Source organism: Cnephaeus nilssonii, assembly GCF_951640355.1.
Source record: "Cnephaeus nilssonii genome assembly, chromosome: 6".
In the NCBI taxonomy this organism is placed as follows: Eukaryota; Metazoa; Chordata; class Mammalia; order Chiroptera; family Vespertilionidae; genus Cnephaeus; species Cnephaeus nilssonii.
Genome location: NC_137077.1, coordinates 16,618,376 through 16,626,373, shown reverse-complemented (window position 1 = coordinate 16,626,373; position 7,998 = coordinate 16,618,376).

Here is a 7,998-nt window from a genome sequence, read left to right as displayed (position 1 = left end):
GATGGACAAAATGGGTGAAGGGGGTCAAAAGGTGTAAACTTCCAGTTATAAACTAAATAATGTACAGCATGGTGGTTATAGTTCAAAATAATGCTATGTTATACATTTGAAAGTTGCTAAGAAAATTGATCTTAAAAGTTCTCATCACAGGAAAAAAATTGTAACTATGAGTGGTGACAAATGTTAACAAGACTTATTGTGGTGATAATTCGCAATATATATGAATATCAAGTCATTATGTTGTACACCTGACACTAATATAACGTTATATGTCAATTTCACCTCAATTTTTAAAAATAAAAAAATAAAATTTTAAAGAGACGCATAAGCTACAAATTAGACAAGGTCTGCACAGAAAGAGAAGACTCGTGTAACAAAATAATTCCAATTGACCTTAGCCTCCATGTTAACTAATGCCTCCTGGTGCTGCAGTTAAGGTGGTCTCATTCCCTAAGACAGTGGTTCTCAACCTTTCTAATGCTGCGACCCTTTAATACAGTTCTTCATGTTGTGGCTCTACAGCAGCGTCGCCTAAGACCATCGGAAAACACAGATATTTACATTACGATTCATAACAGTAGCAGGGTCGCCTAAGACCATCGGAAAACACAGATATTTACATTACGATTCATAACAGTAGCAAAATTACAGTTATGAAGTAGCAACGAAAATAATTTTATGGTTGGGGGTCACCACAACATGAGGAACAGTATTAAAGGGTCGCAGCATTAGAAAGTTTGAGAACCACTGCCCTAAGAGGTGAGCCAGCAATTGCACTGTGGGCAGCAGATAGACATGTGGGAAATGATCATTCAAGAGACTGCAGAGGAAAAAAATGTATACCAGTTTCTTTTGTTTTGTTTTGTTTTTTATTATACATACAATTTTTCTTTATTTTTATTGTTGACACTACTCCAGATGTGCCCATATTCCCCCTCTTTGCCCTATCAAATCATTAAGTACTAAACCATCAGTAATAAGATGCAAATCTAAAGTGACATGATTATGCTATGGGTAGAATTCTAATTTTTTAAAATGTGTGTTTTAGTACAAACACCAAATATACATAGGCATGGTTTTTTGCAATACTACAAGTCATCCCAATATCAGGACTAAAGAGAAGTCCTACTATTGTAGCAAGACTGATCAGGATTCTTAGCAATTCTAGACTGGCATGGTCCAGAAAGATGCGGGAGTTTAGAATACAGTCATGTGTGCATGCTGACACTCTCCATGTCTTTTTCGTTGGTAAACAATGTGAAATCAGAGCTTTGACTTAGCCAGCCTTTGTATTGGAAACCAATAGGCTTGGTTGTTTTCCTTCTTTATTCTGATGGAACAGCATTTTTAAAATAAGTTCTTGTGAGGAACTCACACTTCTTTTGGACCTTGACTTTGTCTCCTAAAATGTTCAGATCTCTTTAAAGCCATTTCTCTCAAGGACTCTATCAATGATGACAATTATTAGGATTGGATTTTACTGCAACTGACCAAAAGCCCAAACAAAGATCAAAGTGTGTTCTCTCTCCCATAAGCATGGGCAGTCCAGCCCTGATATGGTCGCTCCATAGTCATAAAGAACCCGGGATCCCCCATCCACAAATGAGGCCCACACCCTGGAGGCTAGACGAATGCTCCATGCAGTTCCAGCCATCACAATATCCCAGGCAGCAGAGATGGAAAGAGAAGAAAGGGAGCACATAATCAATCTTAAAGAAAACGTCTGATGGATTGCACACCCCACTCCCTTACAGCCCATCATCCATGGCCACATCTCCTACAAAAGAGCCTGGAAAATACTAGTATAATCATTATGCTGAGCAGCCATGCACCCATCTAACAACAAGAGATTCTATTACAACAGGAGAAAGGGAGAATGGATTTGGGGGAATAACCAGCAAACTCAGCCATAACATTCCTAAGTAAAACAACGTTATTTTATACATTCATTTCAAATCTTGTAATAACTATTCTAATACACCGTATATTTTCCAAATGTTACTCTTTCTATCACTAGAGGAATAAAAAAGGAAAATAAAATTTGACTATTTCTAGTATTCAAAAAATATTGGGCATTGTGTTGGTGCGTTCACATTTGTTATCTGATTCAACTCTCACCACAAGGTATTATTATCATTTGGGGAAATTAAGATTCACAGCAGATATATGAAACAGGGACATTTCAGCTTAGAGCCCCTCTTAGTTTTCTCCCCTATGAAAAGTATTTAACAAAATTCTTCTCCTCCTTAGAATCTATGATCAACCCCCATTCAACTCTCCTTTTTCTGAAGCAACAGTATTTAAACCAGGATTTCCCCAAGTGTCTGTGGAAAAGTGATGGCCAATATTTGTAGAGTGGAACAGAAATTCCCTAATGTTTCAGTCCTTGTTTTAAGTCATGAGTTCAAGTTCTCCATGCTCTGTGATTAACGAGATGTTTTCTTTTACTGTGCGCTGTTCAAAGATCGCACAATGGTATCGCTTGCTCTAGTGCCACATAACATTGGAATGGATTCACTTGGCTTCCACCAACTTTCAGGATGTGCTCCAGAAATTCTTCCCTCCTCTCCGTTCTGGAGTGTATATCATCTGTATCACTAGAATTCCTTTTTTTCTTCCTTTTTTTCTCTCTTCTTCCTTCCCCCACTCCCCTTTCCCTCTGGTAACCACCATTCCTTGTTGTCTGTGTCTATGAGTGGTTTCATTGGTTTTTTGTTTTCCTACACGATCCCTTCACCTTTTTCACTTAGCCCCACACCCCCTCTCCCCTTGACAGTTGTCGGTCTGTTCTCAGTCTATGAATCTGTTTCTATTTTGTTTGTTAGCTTATTTTGTTCACTAGATTCCACATCTGAGTGAAATCACATGGTATTTGTCTTTCTCTGACTGGCTTATTTCACTAAGTATAATGCTCTCCAGCTACATCCTTGCTGGCACAAAGGATAATATTTCCTTCCTTTTTTACAGCCAAGTAGTACTCTGTTATGTAAATGTTGTATCACTGGAGTTTCAAGGCCATTGACTTCATAATTGTAACAGAAGATATGTATTGAGTGTTTAGTATGTGCCAATGATGCTTTGCGGAAATGATCTATGAAGTAGAGTAGATTACTATCATTATTATTATCCTTGTTTTATGGATAAAAATATGGTACAGGGCCTAAGAAAGGTTAAGTGACTTGTCCCAGTTCTCACAGTTAATATGTAGAAGAGCTAGGCCTTGAATTTGCTTCTGTTTGACCAAATAGCTCATACTTTTAACCTTCCTACAATGAACCAGCTACCAGCTGAGGCGTTGGCAACACAGCAGGTGTGTGAGTTACTGTCCTTGAGGCATCTGCTTCCCATGCTGATTTATGCAGGCTCATTTTTTGTTGTTGTTGTTGTTGTTTTTTATTTATGTGATATATCATGTTTATTGATTTGCGGATATTAGGCTCATGTTTGACTGGTCTTTTGGGGTGGGGTGGGGGGGCAAATTGTCAGTCTCTGCCATTGGAATGTCAATTGGTCAACTGAATTTCTATAGCTTTCACTATTTCTGTTCCAAGTTGCTACTGCAATGGCCTATCTATCCTCCAGTTCCCTCAAACATCCACTGCAGTGAAGATCATTGCATACTATCTTCATCACAGCTGCTGACAAGACCACAAAAGAACACAGGATAATAAGAATCTCATGACATCCTCTGAGACAAGCCCTGTAATTATATCTATATTACAGACAACAAGACTGAGGCAGAGAGTGGTTATAACCTGATGGTCAAAGTCAGGATATGAGGAGAAAGCTTAGCAGCTAAGTAGAAAGTTGCAGCAAAAAGGGATCTAAATGGTTCTATTAAGTACACACCACATAAAGACAGACGTTTAGGTACAAATAAACCAAGTTTACCACTACCAAGTTGTTCTTTCAAATTTTTCCTATTTATGAAATGCACCTTCCATTTTAGCACTTAGGGAATCACTAGTAGTTAGCTATATCTGCTTCCCACCCTTAGCATTGTTTCTCTGAAGTGTTTTTCACTTTCCTGTGGGAATGATGCCTGAAAGAGCCAAATTATTCTTTTTTCACCAGGACCTACCTTCCCATCTCTCCTCAACCCCCAAGGTTGTTAGGATCTCATCTAAGCAGCCAAGAGGAGGGCAGGCTTTGTTTCAAAGAGCTTGAGTATGTATATTGTAAGAAAAGAAGAGGAGCAGCCGCTAAAAATGTTTGATTTAATGAGGCAGTTTGTACCTTGTGAAATGTACAAGTTATTAATAAATTGCATTTCTTCTCTCTTTATAGAGTACATTCCTAGTGTGGTGTTTTTTGGTTTATGTTTTATGATAGGTGCTATAGTTTCAGCATTTGAATATGGGTTTCATTAATCCTTCATTTGTGCCTCTCCCAGAAGGAACTGAATCATCTCTAGACTTTGTACACAGTGCCCTCTCCTGGATGAAGCGACTTCTTTCTTTGCGAAGCTTAAAGATAATGAAATGGATGCCAAAAAAGACAAGGGAAGGCTTCAGGAGCCCTGCCTGGTAGAGATTGCGGTTTCCCCTGGAGGCACAAAGAGGGGTGCTCAAGGTAGTCAGCAAGACTTGAGCCCAATCCCGCCCCAGTGAAAGGGAGAGAGGCCCCAAATTCTATGGCTAAAAAGGGGGAAGAGGGGAGCCAACAGGAGGATGTGGTTGCCATCTGGATTCCAGACATCTAACCAGAAATCTAAACACCTGAGGATGAGTTAGATGGATGAATTTAATCTCGCTTAGATTGGTGCAAGGACTCAAATAGAATTTGATGGGCTTAAACAAAAAATGTCACATCCTTAGTGCCTAGAATGATTCCTGGAAACTAGATCCTGTTTTTCTCCTGAATTTGTTTAGTTTCCATCAAAGCAACTGAGTTATAAAACATACGAATTCGTGCACAGGTGGGGTCCAACCAGCCCGGCTGGGGGAAGGGGCCACGGGAGGTTGGCCAGCAGGCCCTGAACCCATCAGGCCAGTTGGCTGGCCACAGTGTGCATCATAGTGACTGGTCGTTCCGATAGTTCTGGTTGCTTGGCTTTTATATATACAGATAGATTGCATTTTTAAAAATGCTTTAAGAAGTGGTAGCCTAGAAGTTGAAAAAATACTGGCTTCTCTAAAAAGAATAGGGAAGGGTCTGTGAGATCATTGGTGCTGTTCACATATTTCCAGTTCTTCTGGGCACAAATGAAGACTGCACTTTCTGTACCTCCATGAAGTTAGGTGTGGCCAGGTAGCTTGCTAAGGCCAATGAAGTGTGAGTGGAAGTTAAGCCTTAAAAAATTGGTGCAAGATTTCCCCCTTTTCCTTCCTCTCCCTACCACAGAGTGGGCACACTACATACCACCCACAAACCAAATCCAGCCCACTGCTAGTTTTTATAAATAAAGTTTTATTGGAACACAGCCATGCCCATCCCTTTATGCATCACATTGCCTGTGGCTGTTTGTGCATTGCAAAGGCAGAGTTGAGTAGCTGTAACAGAGTTCATATGGTCCACAAAGCTGAAAATATTTCCCATCTGGCCCTTTACAGAAAAAGTTTGCCAACCCCTGCTCTGGGTGGTGGGGTCCCTTGTGAGAAGAAATCATGGAGTACAGCCCATGTTGGGCATGATGGACATGTAGCACGAGAATGAAATACACCTTTGTTGTTTTAAGCCACGGATATTTTGAAGTGGTTTTGCTACCCCACGTGATCAAGCCCATCCTGACTGGCATACAGAGTAAAAAAGGATCTTGCCCAACTGGCATAGCTCAGTGGTTGAGCATTGACATATGAACCAGGAGGTCAAGGTTCAAATCCCAGTCAGGGCACTCGCCCTGGTTACAGGCTCGATCCCCAGTGTGAGGCATGCAGGAGGCAGCCAATCAATGATTCTCTCTCATCATCGTTGTTTCTATCTCTCTCTCCCTCTCCTTCCTCTCTGAAATCAATAAAAAATGTTATTTTTAAAAAAGAAGGATCTGTAACAAAAAATAGAAAAAGAGCATGTATACTCAGACTTGAAAGGACCTCTCCAAACATTTATGATGCAAAGTGTGCAAATTCAATGTCAGTGACAGTGTTCTTTTAACCAGGTGGGGGATAGCATGATCCCCACGTGCTAGTGAGGCTATTTACCAGGTAAGCCAGACAAAGGCATAATATTTTCCCTTCTAATATCAAAATAAATTCATTTCTTACCTATGGAAGGCCAGCCAGCTTTTAATCAGACACTGGTTTGTTTTATGAGAGGAGTGAAGAGGTTCATTACAGAAAGTCCCAGGCACACATTGATAAATTCCCAAACTCGGGCTCTTATGAAACTCGGGAACACACTTCCTGTTGCTCTCCACAATCTTTCTCAATCACTGAGCCTGAGGCAACCACCTGATTTGTGACCTTCAGCCGCCCACCGTCCCTCGTAGATCATTTCCACCTAATAGAGCCTTAAAATTGTCATCATTTTCTTTACTTCAACATTTGAAAGAAATGTTAAAGATTGATCCACCACCGGGTTGGCTGTTTTGAAACCTCCCCCAGCTGGTTAAGAAGGAAGTCGTTGTAAATAAATGCAGCTTTCCTGGACGTTTTAAATGGTAGCAATTACAGCAATTTCAGCAACAAGGAGAGGAGGGGATGGGATAAGGAGAGGACTAGATAAACAGGGCCTTGGACAATGGATAGGAACAGGGTAAAGCTTTTCCCAGTTCCCCTGGATTGAAAATTGTAACCACCTCTATAGTGTGGAGCTTAGAGGGAAAGGAGCCCTCCCTGTCATGTTGTCTATCAGACTTGATGTCACATCTGCCTAAATCTAATAGCCCCTCTGTGTCCCAACGCAGGATGCTGAGGACTGAGGAGACCTGGCTCCTTGTTAACCCACTGTCAATTTAGAGGTGCTTCCACTGGACTCCAGTCAAAAGAGACAGCAGATACCCACACAAGTTCACTGCAGATAAACCAGGGCTTCCATGGTAAGGCACCATGGACCTAGGAATCAATTCATCTGAATGAGGGCGTAGCCCAGAGGGTGGGGCAGGAATGATGTGCTCAGTCAGTCTCCAGGATCAGCCTCCAGGCATTCCATAAATCAGCTAGATCCCCCTGATGCTGTGGATTTGTGCTGCTCACGACTGCTTCATCCAAATTCAGCTCAGAATGGTAATTCTTCTAACTAATACAGAACTCCACACTCACTCCCTCGGGCTGTGACAAGCCTTCTCTACAGGCCCAAAAACTAAGGAAAAAGAAAGGAAGGTGTTTTTTTTTTCTGTCACCATTAGTGCCAGTCTTCTCTGCGAGCCTGTCTGATTCCCTCCCATCTATTCCAGGGCAATAAGTAGAAATGAGTTTCCCAATCCCTGCAGGGCAGGTAGGCTCTGTAAGAATGGAAACAGAGCTTGGGGCCTCACGTTAAGATGGTTGAACTGGGTCCAGCATTTTGGTTTTGTCAGTTGCCTGGGGTAGCTTTTTAAGTTCACAGATAATTTGTAACTAGGGCAGCTGCTAAACACACTGGAAAAACAAAAGTTCAAAATAGCTTCACTAAAGTAAAGGTGAGATCCAAAGTCACCAGCAAATAAAGGTTAATAGAGGGGCCCTACCACATTTTAGCATCAAGGAAAGAGCAATAAAACGATATCAAAACAAAACTTATAAGGGAGGAACAATAAAACTACCCAAATACTAGTACAAACAGCATGTGAAAATACTGGCTAAAGGTAATGTATGGCAGAGGAAGATCTGAAAGTCTTAGTGGACAAACTTGTTGAGCCAGCAATGCAACAGAAGTACTAACCAAGAATACAGAAGACAGCCCTAGCAGGTTTGGTTGGTCCCGAGTTCAATTCCGGTCAAGGGCACGTACCTTGGTTGAAGGCTTCCACTCTCTAAAAATCAATGGAAAAATATCCTCAGGTGAGGATTAAAGGGAAAAAAAGAATATAGAAGACATATATAAAGTAATTTTCATAGAGTCATACATTATTTTATTCAA